The sequence below is a fragment of the Canis lupus genome, chromosome 22, assembly GCF_011100685.1.
Source record: "Canis lupus familiaris isolate Mischka breed German Shepherd chromosome 22, alternate assembly UU_Cfam_GSD_1.0, whole genome shotgun sequence".
Lineage (NCBI taxonomy): Eukaryota > Metazoa > Chordata > Mammalia > Carnivora > Canidae > Canis > Canis lupus.
This window is the reverse complement of record NC_049243.1, coordinates 22,804,881-22,817,431: the sequence shown is the minus strand read 5'-3', so window position 1 is coordinate 22,817,431 and position 12,551 is coordinate 22,804,881. Positions and strand designations below refer to the sequence as shown.

The 12,551-nt window shown below is 33.2% G+C and overlaps 1 pseudogene; it reads left to right on the top strand.

Annotated features, from left to right (window-relative positions):
• Positions 1-9,339: 9,339 nt before the first annotated feature.
• Positions 9,340-9,961, top strand: LOC100683102 (annotated as a pseudogene).
• The last annotated feature ends 2,590 nt before the right edge of the window (positions 9,962-12,551 follow it).

Sequence of the window (12,551 nt, the reverse complement as noted above, 5' to 3'; positions counted from 1 at the left end):
GCAGGGCACAGGGCATTACACAAGAAAAACACTTCTCCAAGATCATTGGTGTCAAAAATGAGAGGGCTGATAATTGCAAGTTTCTACAAGCAACAAAGCTCAAAGTCTGAAGTTTTAGAACTCTGCACCATTGCCAGGGTGGAGCCTGGCTGACATAGAGGTGCTCCCATGGAGGAGAAGGGTAGAATGGACAGACAATATGCTCTGAGGACCCCCTGGGTCACAATGGGAGAGACATTCTCCCTTCTTGGAATGCATTTGAGAGACATGGCACTGCTTCCCTGGGGACAAAAGAGCTGGCTGCCACCATTGACCTACTCCATTCATTAGCATAAAAGCAAAGACCCCTGCTGAGTGCAATTAACCTGAACACCAGCTTTTTACTACACTTTACCAAGTGTAGTAAACTTCAGGCCCCTGCATAGTTGTGTGATGGCCATTTTGGACAAACCCAGCACCAGCCACAGTGCAGTGAGACCAAAGATTATAACAATGATGAAGAAGGGCACTATATCATAATTAAGGAGTCTATCCAACAACCATATCTAGCAATTATAAATATTTAAACCCCCAACATGGAAGTACACAAATATATAAATCAATAACAAACATAGAGAAACTCACTAATAATAATGCAATAATAGTACAAGGCTTTAATACCCTACTTACAACAATGGACAGACCATATAAGGAGAATATCAACAAGGAAACAATGGCTTTGAATGACACACTAGACCAATGGACTTAACAGATATATTCAGAACATTTCATCCTAAAGCAGCAGAATACATATTCTTCTTGAGTGCACAAGAAACATTCTCCAGAACAGATCACAAATCAGGCCTCGATTAGTACAAAATGATTGAAATCATACCTGCATATTTTCAGACCACAACACTATGAATCTTAAAATCAACCATAAGAAAAACTGGAAAGACCACAAGTTAAAGAACATCTTGCTGAAAAAAATGAATGGATCAACCAGGAAATTAAAGAAGAAATTTAAAAATCCTTGGAAACAAATGATAATGAAAGCACAACAGCCCAAAACCTTTGAGATGCAACAGAAGCAGTCATAAGAGGAAAGTATATGGCAATACAGGTACCTACCTAAAGAAACAAGAAAAATCTCAAATACATAACTTAACCTTACAATTTGAGGAACTAGAGAAAGAACAACAGATGAAGCCTACAGACAACAGAAGGGAAATAATAAAGATTAGAACAGAAATAAATAATAATAAAGATTAGAACAGAAATAAATAATATAGGAAAACAAAACAAAAAGCCAATAGAACAGATCAATGAAATCAGGAACTGGTTCTTTGGAAGAATTAATAAAATTGATAAACTCCTAGTCAGACTTATCAAAAAGAAAAGGGAAAGGACCCAAATAAATAAAATCAGGAATGAAAGAGGAGAGATCACAACACTACAGAAATACAAACAATTATAAGAGAATATTATGAACAATTATACGCCAAAAATGGGCAATCTGGAAGAAATTATAAATTCCTAGAAACATGTAAACTACCAAAACTGAATCAGGAAAAAGTTGAAAATCTGGACAGACCCATAACGAGGAAAGAAATTGAATCTGTAATCAAAAATCTCCGAAGAAACAAGATTTCAGGGCTGGATGGCTTCTGAGGGGAATTCTACCAAAGTTTTAAAGAAGTGTTAATACCTATTCTCAAACTGTTTCAAAACAATAGAAATGTAAAGAAAACTTCCAAATTCATTCTATGAGGCCAGTATTACCCTGATTCCCAAGCCAGACAAGAAGCCCACTAAAAAGGGCAATTATAGGCCAATATCCCTAATGAACATGGATGCAAAAATTCTCGACAAGATACTAGCTAGTCAAACAGTACACTCAAAGAATTATTCATCATGATCAATGGGATTTATTCCTGGGCTACAGGGTGGTTCAGTATAAGCAAATCAATCAATGAATCAATGTATCAATCAATCAATCAATCATTTTTTTCATCAAAATTAAACAGTTTTATTAATCTGAGGACAGCATAAGGAAAGTGAGAAGGAAACCAGAAACTGAGAAAATATTCATAATGCATATTATCACAATGGATTTATATCTAGAATTTATTAAAAAGAACAACTAAAAATTATGAAGGTAGACAACAAAGTAAAATGAGTGAAAGATTAAAACCTACACTTCACAAAAGAAAATACTCAAATGGTAAGTAAGTACATGAGAAGATGCTTATTATCATCAATAGTTATTCTGATAAATGCTGTAAATGAGATACCATTCCCCATTCAAAGAAGACAAAAGGCTAAAATGAAAAACATTGACAATACCAAGTGCTGATAGGATTCAGATCAAAGAGAACTTAATACATTACAATGAGACTATAAAATGTCAAGAAACTCTGGAAAACAATTTAAAGTTGGTTATAAAGTTAAACACTTAACATATATATGATCCTGTAATTCCAAACTCAAATACCTTTAAATAATAATAAAACATATGTTCCCATGCAGATTTATTAATTTATTTTTTAAAAGGATGAGAACCATATGATCCCCTTAATAGATGCAGAAAAAAGCATTTGACAAAGTACAGTATCCATTCTAGATAAAAACACTCAACAAAGTAGGGATACAGGGACCATACCTCATTATAAAAACCATATATAAAAGACCCACAGGTAATATCCTCATAGAACTTTTCCTCTATGGTCAGGAACAACCCAGGGATGTCCACTCTCACCACTGTTTTTAACAAAGTACCAGAAGTCCTAACCTCAGCAATCAGAGAACAGGAAGAAGTAAAACACATCCAAACTGGTAAGGAAGAGGAATGCCTGGGCGGCTCAGTGGTTGAGCGTTTGCCTTCGGCTCAGGGCATGATCCCAGAGTCCCAGGATCGAGTCCCATGTCAGGTTACCTGCATGGAGTCTGCTTCTCCCTCTCTGCCTAGGTCTCTGCCTCTCTCTTTCTCTGTGTGTCTCTCATGAATAAATAGATAAAATCTTTAAAAAACACACACAAATGGCAAGGAAGAAATTATACTTTCACTATTTGCAGATGACACGATACTCCATGTAGAAAATAAAAGACTCCATCAAAAAATTGTGAGGACTGATGCAGGAATTCAGCAAAGTCACAGAATATAAAATCAATGTACAGAAATCTGTTGCGTTTCTGTACACCAATAATGAGGCAGTAGAAAAAGGAATCAATCTCATTTATAATTACACCAAAACCCACAAGATAGCTAGGCATAAACCTAACAAAGAGGTGAAAGATCTGTCCTCTGAAAACTGTATAACACTTATGAACGAAATTGGAAAAAGACACAAAGAAATGGAAAACATTCCATACTCATGCATTGGAAGAACAAGTATTATTAAAATGTCTGTATTACCCAGAGTAGTGTACGCTTAATGCAATCCCTTCTTTTTGCATACTAGGTCTCTCAAATTCTTAGAAATATTTACTAATATCTTGCATTTCTAAACATTTTCCTTTCTATAATTGGTTTATATATTTTTGGCATATATAGGTATATATTCTAATTTTCTTAAAATCTGCACTTCTTATCACAACATAATATTATTTCTGTACTATTTAGTGTTCTTAAATTTCCTATGTCTGATATTGTTATATTTTTTGTATTCACAGAATGTGGTATTTATGTGCTCATCCACATATTTTAAAACTTTATTCATTTTGTTTTAATGTATTTTTTTTGTTTTAATGTATTTTTAACTGTCTTATTTTACATGTTATTTAGGATAGCTAATAGTTTCTTCTTTACTGCAGTCATGATAAAATTTAACCAAATATATAGACCAGCTCCTTTCTAGAGTTAGGTAGCTCTCTCCACTTACCAGTTAATTTCTGATGAAATCCAAGTGCTAAATAGCTCAAATTTTCTCATATTCTATTTATTAGTCTGTTGGAAATGTTAAATAAAAGTCTCTGGATATTAATATGGGAAGTAAAACCAAGTATTTTGCTTTTATACACTGTCTGACAAACTCTAATTCAAACATTTCACCAGAGGTTTCAATAATATTCAGAAACTCAACAGATTTGCAGGGCTTTTGGTTCTCTCGGTAGGGTTGACATCAATTTGCAGTAACAATGAATGTTCCCATGCTTTTGAATACATCACAGGCAAGAGTCTATACACTGATTACCAAATGTTTAATTTTAATACTTACCTTGTCCTTCTTTAAATATCTCCCATCTTTAGAATTAAAAGGGTCTCAAAAAGTCATTTGGGTTTTTAAATAACACTGGATGAATAAAAGTTCTCTTCAAAAGGTTAAAAGAACCCATAACTCTTTGAATAGAGAAAACACAGATGATCTCTTTTGGTAATTGTTAAAGGTCATGTTTTAATCTAGTGCCTCCAACTGATAATAGGGAACAGCCACAAGACTACAGTTGAAGGTCATAACATCACACTGAAGTCAAAGTATATTAGAATAAAATCAATTAAGCATGGTATTTGTCTTCTGAAATTATTGGGTTTAACCAAGTTCAAACCCCTATATTTGATGTGCACATTTTTAGAGTGATATATATCTCAATCTTTTGAGGAAATTATAATAATGAACAAAATAAATTAATTGGATTACAATATAATTCAGTCATTTTTACTATTTTTGAATATTACCTTTGACTTTTATGGTATAAAAAGTTGTTTTAGTATGTGTTGACAATCCAATAATATCTTAACAAGATTTTTTATTTTAAAATGTTTTTTAATTTTTTTTTTCCTTCATAATATTTGATTCCTGCCAGATGAAATATATAATTAATTGTTCTGATAACAACTGTCCAGAATAAAGCTAAAACAATTCTAACTTTAATGCTGTGGCATTTCCTTTATCTTGACACATCTATAATGTGGGACTAACCTAAAAACTAAAATTATGTTAAAGTTGTAACATGTTATGTTACCTATATAGAATTCAGTATTATTCACAGCATATTAAAACAGTAAGATTAGAAAAATAATAATAAATTGGCATTTCCTCAAAATACTTGGTAATTTGCTGCATGCACAGAAGAAAGGATCCAATAATATCACAGGCTTGTAATTTTTCATTGCAATAAACCTTGTGAGACAAGTATTTTTATGACAACTTTCTTATACATTTATTTTTTTTTAGATTTTTATTTATTTATTAGAGACAGAGAGAGAGAGAGAGAGGCAGAGGGAGAAGCAGGCTCCATGCAGGGAGCCTTACGTGGGAACTTTCAAAGATGTCAAACTAGGGTTAGATTATTTGTCAAAGTTTACCATATGAATTCAGAATAGATAAGGACTAACACAGAGATCTTCTTGGTTTTCCTTACCTGCCTTGCCCTATTGCACTCCGTCCCTTCAATGATCCACTTCAAAGAATGACTTTAGAGACTCAGACAGTGCTCTGAAAGTGTAGGTCAAAAAGCAGGTACAGAATGGCATGTGGGAAGGAAATTTAAAATGAAATATGGATAAAAATGACATAATGAGATTATATTCTCTATAAGAGGGAAAAGGAAGATGGCAGCGCAATAAGATGAAATTATTTCCTTTCCTCCTAATCCTCATAGTCTCAACTAAAATACAGAACTTTTGAATTAAGATAGTTACTAAAGAAATGCAAGAAAAAAACTATGATGAGAAGATTTTCTCTATTTTATTGCTAACAGAGAAAAATGCAGTTTGTAGTTTCAAGTTATAAGATTGCTTGTAATTGCTCATCATTTTGGAGAGATGAAAGGAAGAGAAAAAGAAATTTCACTATGTGTTAGAAACTGCTCTAGACATTTAACAATGTTAACATTTTTCACTGATTAATTGCATGTTTATAGGGTTTTACTTAAGTTATGATATTTTGTCCTCACAGGAATTCAGAAGAAATTGAGATTCACAGGAGTCAATATTTCAAAGGTCACAGAGCTAGCATATGGAAGAACTGTATTAAAGCCAGTCATGTTTTCCCCAAACTTTTCATTTAGAGGCTTTAGGTACCAACCAAACACCAAAAACTTACATAAGGAAAATAGGAAACAAATTCTCACAACAAAAAAATAGTGGCTGTAGTTTTGTGCTCATCTTTCCCATCTCTTCTAATTGTTTCATCACCAGCATCTCTCATGTTGTAACCTTTGAGCAGATATGTCCTGTCTTTATGGTGGGATGAAATTCAATTTTTAAAATATTTTATTAGGGAGTGAAGTTGCTGCAACCTAATTGTATCTTAGTTCAAATGTATTACTCTGAGGCAGATTTGATATACCACATTTTTATCTTGATTGTGACTTTTAATTTCCAAATTATTTATATATTGACTTTTTCTGTCTTTTTTTATTTCTCACAGGACTCCAAATTTTAAGAATTGCTAATAAGGTGATATTAATACTACTACTAATAAAAGTTTTTATAGAATAAATTCCTACAGTTAAACCGATGTTAAATTTTCACTCCCGATAATAGGTATATATTTTGTGTTGTACTTACCCTTCTACAGAAAACAACTGTAAATTCTGGATAGAATATAGTAACAACCTTTTGAGGAAGTAAGAGTGAATAAATGCAGAGGAAATCAGAAAGAAGTCTACTGTGAAAAAAAATTACACTGGATAAAATTCTTATACAACTTTTGCTTGTACACTCTCCATATCAAGGAGCGCAACATGGATAGGCCAAGAAAACAATACCTTTTGACTTGTTTGAAGATCCAGAGAATAGAATTTGGCATTCCCACAGCATCTAGAAAGTGAGAGAAAAAAATCAAGGAAGAAATTGAGGTAGGGAAGAGGAACTGCAGAATCTGCATTCAAACATTCCCCTAGCCATTGGTTAACTGCAAAAGTGGGCATGCATAGGATAGATTCCTCTCTTCCAAGTAAAAGAGTAACAGCCAAAATTTTGAAAGAAGTAAACAGTTTCAGCTGCTTCTCATCATAGGGAAAATGGAATTAGGAGTGTAAGTTAGGTCAAGTTAACTATTGGATAAAACAAAAGTCAAAACTCTTCAGAAGATAGAAGAAGCCACAGTATCTGCAATGTATCATTCACAATAGCTAGTATAAAATAAAATATTAGACATATGAAAATTAGGACTGACAGTCAAAGAAAAAGAGTTAAAAAAAACAACCTGACAGCATAATAATTCATATGTTTAAACTATGAATTTATTTTTCTAAATATTTATTTATTTACTTATGATAGACATAGAGAGAGAGAGAGAGAGAGGCAGAGACACAAGAGGAGGGAGAAGCAGGCTCCATGCCAGGAGCCCGATGTGGGACTCGATCCCTGGACTCCAGGATCACACCCTGGGCCAAAGGCAGGCGCCAAACCGCTGAGCCACCCAGGGATCCCCAAATCTATGAATTTAAAGAACCTATTATAAATATGCTCAAAGACTTGAAGAAAATAATGTTTGTAATGAATTAACATATTTAAAGTCTCGACAGAACAATGAAAACACCAAAAAAAGACAAAATGAATATATTTTCGCATTAATAGATTATTTTTAGAGCAGTTTCAAGTTTACAGAAAAATTTGAGCAGACAGTAAAGACAGTTCCCATATGCCTACCCATTCTCCCATCTCTGTTTTCCCCATTTTTAATGTCTTGGTTTACTATTGTACACTTATTAAAATTGATGAACCAATATTGATACATTTCTATTAACAAAGTCCATAGTTTACACTAGAGTCCATTCTTTGTGTTATACAGTACTATGGATTTTGACCAATGTATAATTTCATATATTCACTATTATAGTCTCATATAGAATAGTATGACTTACCAAACATTCCCTGCTTTCTCCTATTCATATGTCCCTCTCCCTCCAAATTCCTGGCAACCACCAATCTTTTAATTAGTTCTTCCTTTCCTAGAATGTTATATAAATAGAACCGTATATTATGTAGTCATTCCAGACTGGCTTCTTTCACTTAACAATATTCATTTTTGATCCTTTATGTGTTTTTGTGCATTGAAAGCTCATTTCTTTTTCTCACTGAATAATATTTATTCGTCTGGATGTACCAAGTTTATTCATTCACCTATTGGAGGACGTCTTGGTTGCTTGCTGTTATTGACAATTATGAATGAAATTAGTACAAATATTTATGTGCAGGTTTTTGTTGACAAATGGAAATTTTGAGAATAAAAATTACAGTAGCTAAAATGAAAACTGAAATTAGTAAATGACTGCACCAAGGAAAATAGAAGGTTCAGTGAATTTGAATATAGACTTAAAGATACTATTTAATCTGAGGAATGAAGAAAAAATGATTAAAAAAACCAAAAAAATAGCATCATGCTTCTGTGGGACAATATCACTTTATCTAATCATAGTTCATTAGACTCCCACAAAGAGAAGAGAGTAAAAATGCAGCGGAAACATACCTAAAGAATAACGAGGGAAATTTCTCCATTTTGGTGGCAAACAACAACTTAAGGTACAAAAAGCTTAGCTGACCCCAAGTAGCATGAAAAGAAAGAAAGAGAGAGAAGGAAGAGAGAGAGAAAGAGAGAGAAAAAAGAAAGAAAGAAAGAACTAACACATTTAGGCATTTAAGGGCCAAACTAATTCATGATAACTACAGGTGAAAAAGAGATCTTGAAAGCAGCTAGAGAAAAAATGCAGCATTACATATATGAAAACAGTGATAAGAAAGATGTCTGAATTTTTAACAGGAACAGGGAAGTCAAATGACAATTGACCAAGTTTTTGAAAGTGTTGAAAAAAAAAAAAGTAAACCCCAATCCTCCATCCAACAACAAAAAACTGACTTATATATGAGACTGAAATTCAGATATTTTGAAAAAAAGGCTGAGAGACTCAACAGCAACAGTCCAACACTACAGGAAATGTTAAAGGAATTTCTTCAATTAAAAAGGAGTTGACAGGTGATTGAACCTCAAGTATACAGCACAATAAATAGTAAATATTGGGTTAAGTATAAGATATTATCATTTTCATCTTAATTTCTTTGAAAGCATAAGACAAATGCAAGCAACAGCCATATTGCGGGTTATATTAAAATATAAACAATGTTAATTTCCATTAAAAATGAGCACATGGATGGGAAGTAAATGGGTTACATCATATAGGTATCTTATACTTTTGAGTGAAGTTGTATAATACTAAGTCTCAGTAGTACACTTATAGTGTAATATGGTCCCTAAAGGATCTATCAGAAAAACCTCTACTCTAAAAAAATAAAATCTAAAACTAAATGTGTGTATCTTGTGTCCCCACGTGTGTGCACCTAATCTCAGCTGGTCCCCCTGAGACCCCCTGAGGGCCAACCCTAGTCCCTTGCGCTCCCATTTGCGCTCCAACAAGATGAAAGAAATTATCATGAACCAGGAGAAACTTGCCAAACTGAAGCACAAGTGCACATTGGTGGGAAAGGAACTGCTCCCCAAAAAGAAGAAGGTGGTTCATAGAACAGCTCAGCAGATGATAAAAAACTTCAGTTCTCCTTAAAGAAGTTAAGGGTAAACAATTATTTCTGGTATTGAAGAAGTGAATATGTTCACAAACCAAGGAACAGTGATCCACTTTAACAACCCTAAAGTTCAGGCATCGTTGGCAGAGAACACTTTCACCATTACAGGCCATACTGAGACAAAGCAGCTGACAGAAATGCTACCCAGGATCTTAAAGCAGCTTGGTGCAGACAGTCTGACTAGTTTAAGAAGACTGGCTGAAGCTCTGCCCAGTCTGTGGATGGAAAAGCATCACTTGCTACCAGAGAGGATGATGATGATGAAGTTCCAGATATTGTGGAGAATTTTGATGAAGCTTCCAAGAATGAAGCAAACTGAATTGAGTCAACTTCTGAAGAAGATAAAGCTTGAAGAAGTTACTGGGAGCTGCTATTTTATATTATGACTGCTTTTTAAAATTGTGTTCATGGATCTGATAAAATCTAGATCTCTAATATTTTTAAGCCCAAGTCTGTTGGATGCTGCAGCTTTTTTCAATTTTTGCTTATACACAATTCATTCTTTGCAGCCAATTAAGCTGAAGAAGCCTGGGAATAAAGTTTGAAACAAGGTTAATAAAGTTCTTTGCCTAGGGAAAAAAAAAAAAAAACTAAATGTGAAAAATAAATGAAAAGATACATACAAAAATTAAGCAATGAACCAATTCTAAATATTTTTTTCTTAAAAATTTGAATACATGCAAAGGCAAAACATTTCTTTTGTTTTCTCTTCTTTTTAAACTGAGTCTTCTAATCTGAAGCATTCCTTCAATTTAAAAACTTTTCAAATAATGTCAAGTTAGTTATGAAGCAAAGTTTTTTTAAAATTTTTGTTTAGAGCCCTTTTTGTAACTAGTTTATGTGAAATAGTCATAATAATGTAATATAATGTAATGTAATATTTACATTTTAGAGGAATAGCAGAACTGTGCACCATATCAATGTAAAATGCATTAAAATATTATTTTTAAAAAAATTTTTATTTATTTATGATAGTCACACACAGAGAGAGAGAGAGAGGCAGAGACATAGGCAGAGGGAGAAGCAGGCTCCACACACCGGGAGCCCGATGTGGGATTCAATCCCAGGTCTCCAGGATCGCGCCCTGAGCCAAAGGCAGGCGCCAAACCGCTGTGCCACCCAGGGATCCCGCATTAAAATATTATTAATTGTATCATTATTGAATAGCTTAAGGAGTTTCAAATTCACAAGACTTTTAAAAACATCGAAATTTCTCTTGCACATTTTTTTGCTGTCTTCTCTGCTATAAATCTGAGGAGACTAAATAAAATATGCTTTTTCTCTACAAAAATTCTAAAAAAATTGTAATTCAGCTTCTGATATTTAAATAACTTACATGTAATAATTCTTTTCTTGAAGGATTTATATTTAGTGTATCCAATGTCAGCTTTTATAAAATAATGAAACTAGTTTGACTTCAACTACAATCACAAATCTAAAGTCAAGTGGTATTGCTTTTATTTCATTAAATGTAAACATGATTATTATAATAATTCTGATACTATCATTTTAAAAATTAAGATTTATGTAGAAATGAAAATTTTGCTCCAGACTATGTAGAATGATTATTATAACTACAATTAATTAAATACTTCTCAGTACCTGATACTTTTTATAAATTATTTCTAATCTTATTTATATTTTTTACAAGTTTAGACAGCATTACTATCTTAATTTTACATTCAATCTATCGTTGACATCCTATTTCATCATTGATATCAGGCTAGAGCCTTATCAATTCCATTCATATAATTATAAAAATAGCTTATCTATCCCTATTCATCCTGTTAATCCACTTGTCCAATTCATCTGTTCTAAATCCTAAATCAGAAATGGAACAGTGTTGTAAGGAATATCTTCAAAATGTGGAAGTGATTTTGGAATTACATAATGAGCAGAAGGTATGCTACTAAGAGAAAAATAGATTATTGTAAATAAATAGACTGTTTGTAGAAATATGGATATTAAAATCCCTGCCAGTGAGAGCTCAAATAACATGAGGAGAAAACATATTTTCAAGAAACTCCTAGAAGCTGAAAATAGAAAATGGATTCACCCTTAAGAAATTCTGGAAGGGGGACACCTGGGTGGTTCAGCGGTTGAGCATCTGTCTTTGGCTCAGGGAGTGATCCCGGAATCAAATCGTGCATTGGGTTCTCTTTCTCTCTTTGAGGAGTCTGCTTCTCCCTCTGCCTATGTCTTGCCTCCCTCTCTGTCTCTCATGAATAAATAAATAAAATCTTTAAAAAAAAAAAAAAGAAAAAGAAAAAAACTCTGGAAGGAATCAATCCTAGCCACACCTTGACTTGAGTCCCGTGAGTCTGATTGTAGAGTTTTGGCCTCCAGAACTATAAAATAATAATTTTGTGTCATTTTTAAGTACTAAATTTGTGTTAATTTGTTATATATACCAATAGGAAACTAATACAAGTCTGAGGGATGCCTGGATGGCTCAGCGGTTAAGTTCTGCTTTCTGCTCAGCAGTGTGATCCTGGAGTTGCAGGATGGAGTCCTACCTTGGGCTCCCCTTGGGGAGCCTGCTTCTCCCTCTGCCTATGTCTCTGCCTCTCTCTCTGTGTGTCTCATGAATAAATATATAAAATCTTTTTTAAAAAATTGAATAATACAAGTCGGAAAGTAGCCGTTTTCAGTTTCATTCCCAAACCTAATGTCTTTTCAACTTACTTCAAGCAGTGTGAGAAAAATATTAATCTTGTAGAAATTGAGAAAAATATTAATCTCATAGAGATTGAGATTGCTTTCTTTGGGAGCACCTGGGATTTATGGAATTAAATTTGGTGGAAAAAGAATTTGATAAGGTAGGAATTTCTATCATGTTTTGCAAGAATTTTAGTTTGACATAAAAGTTGATAGAATTTTAAAGTGTAAATTGCAATAAAAATATATTTCATTTTAATCTTATTCATAAAGTCCACTTAATACTTTCTTTGCTGTGTCCTCTTAATAAAAAAGAATCTTTGGCCTCTTCCTTAATTAACACCTTCCTCAGGTAGGTCAATGGCGAAGTCATTGCATAATACATCCT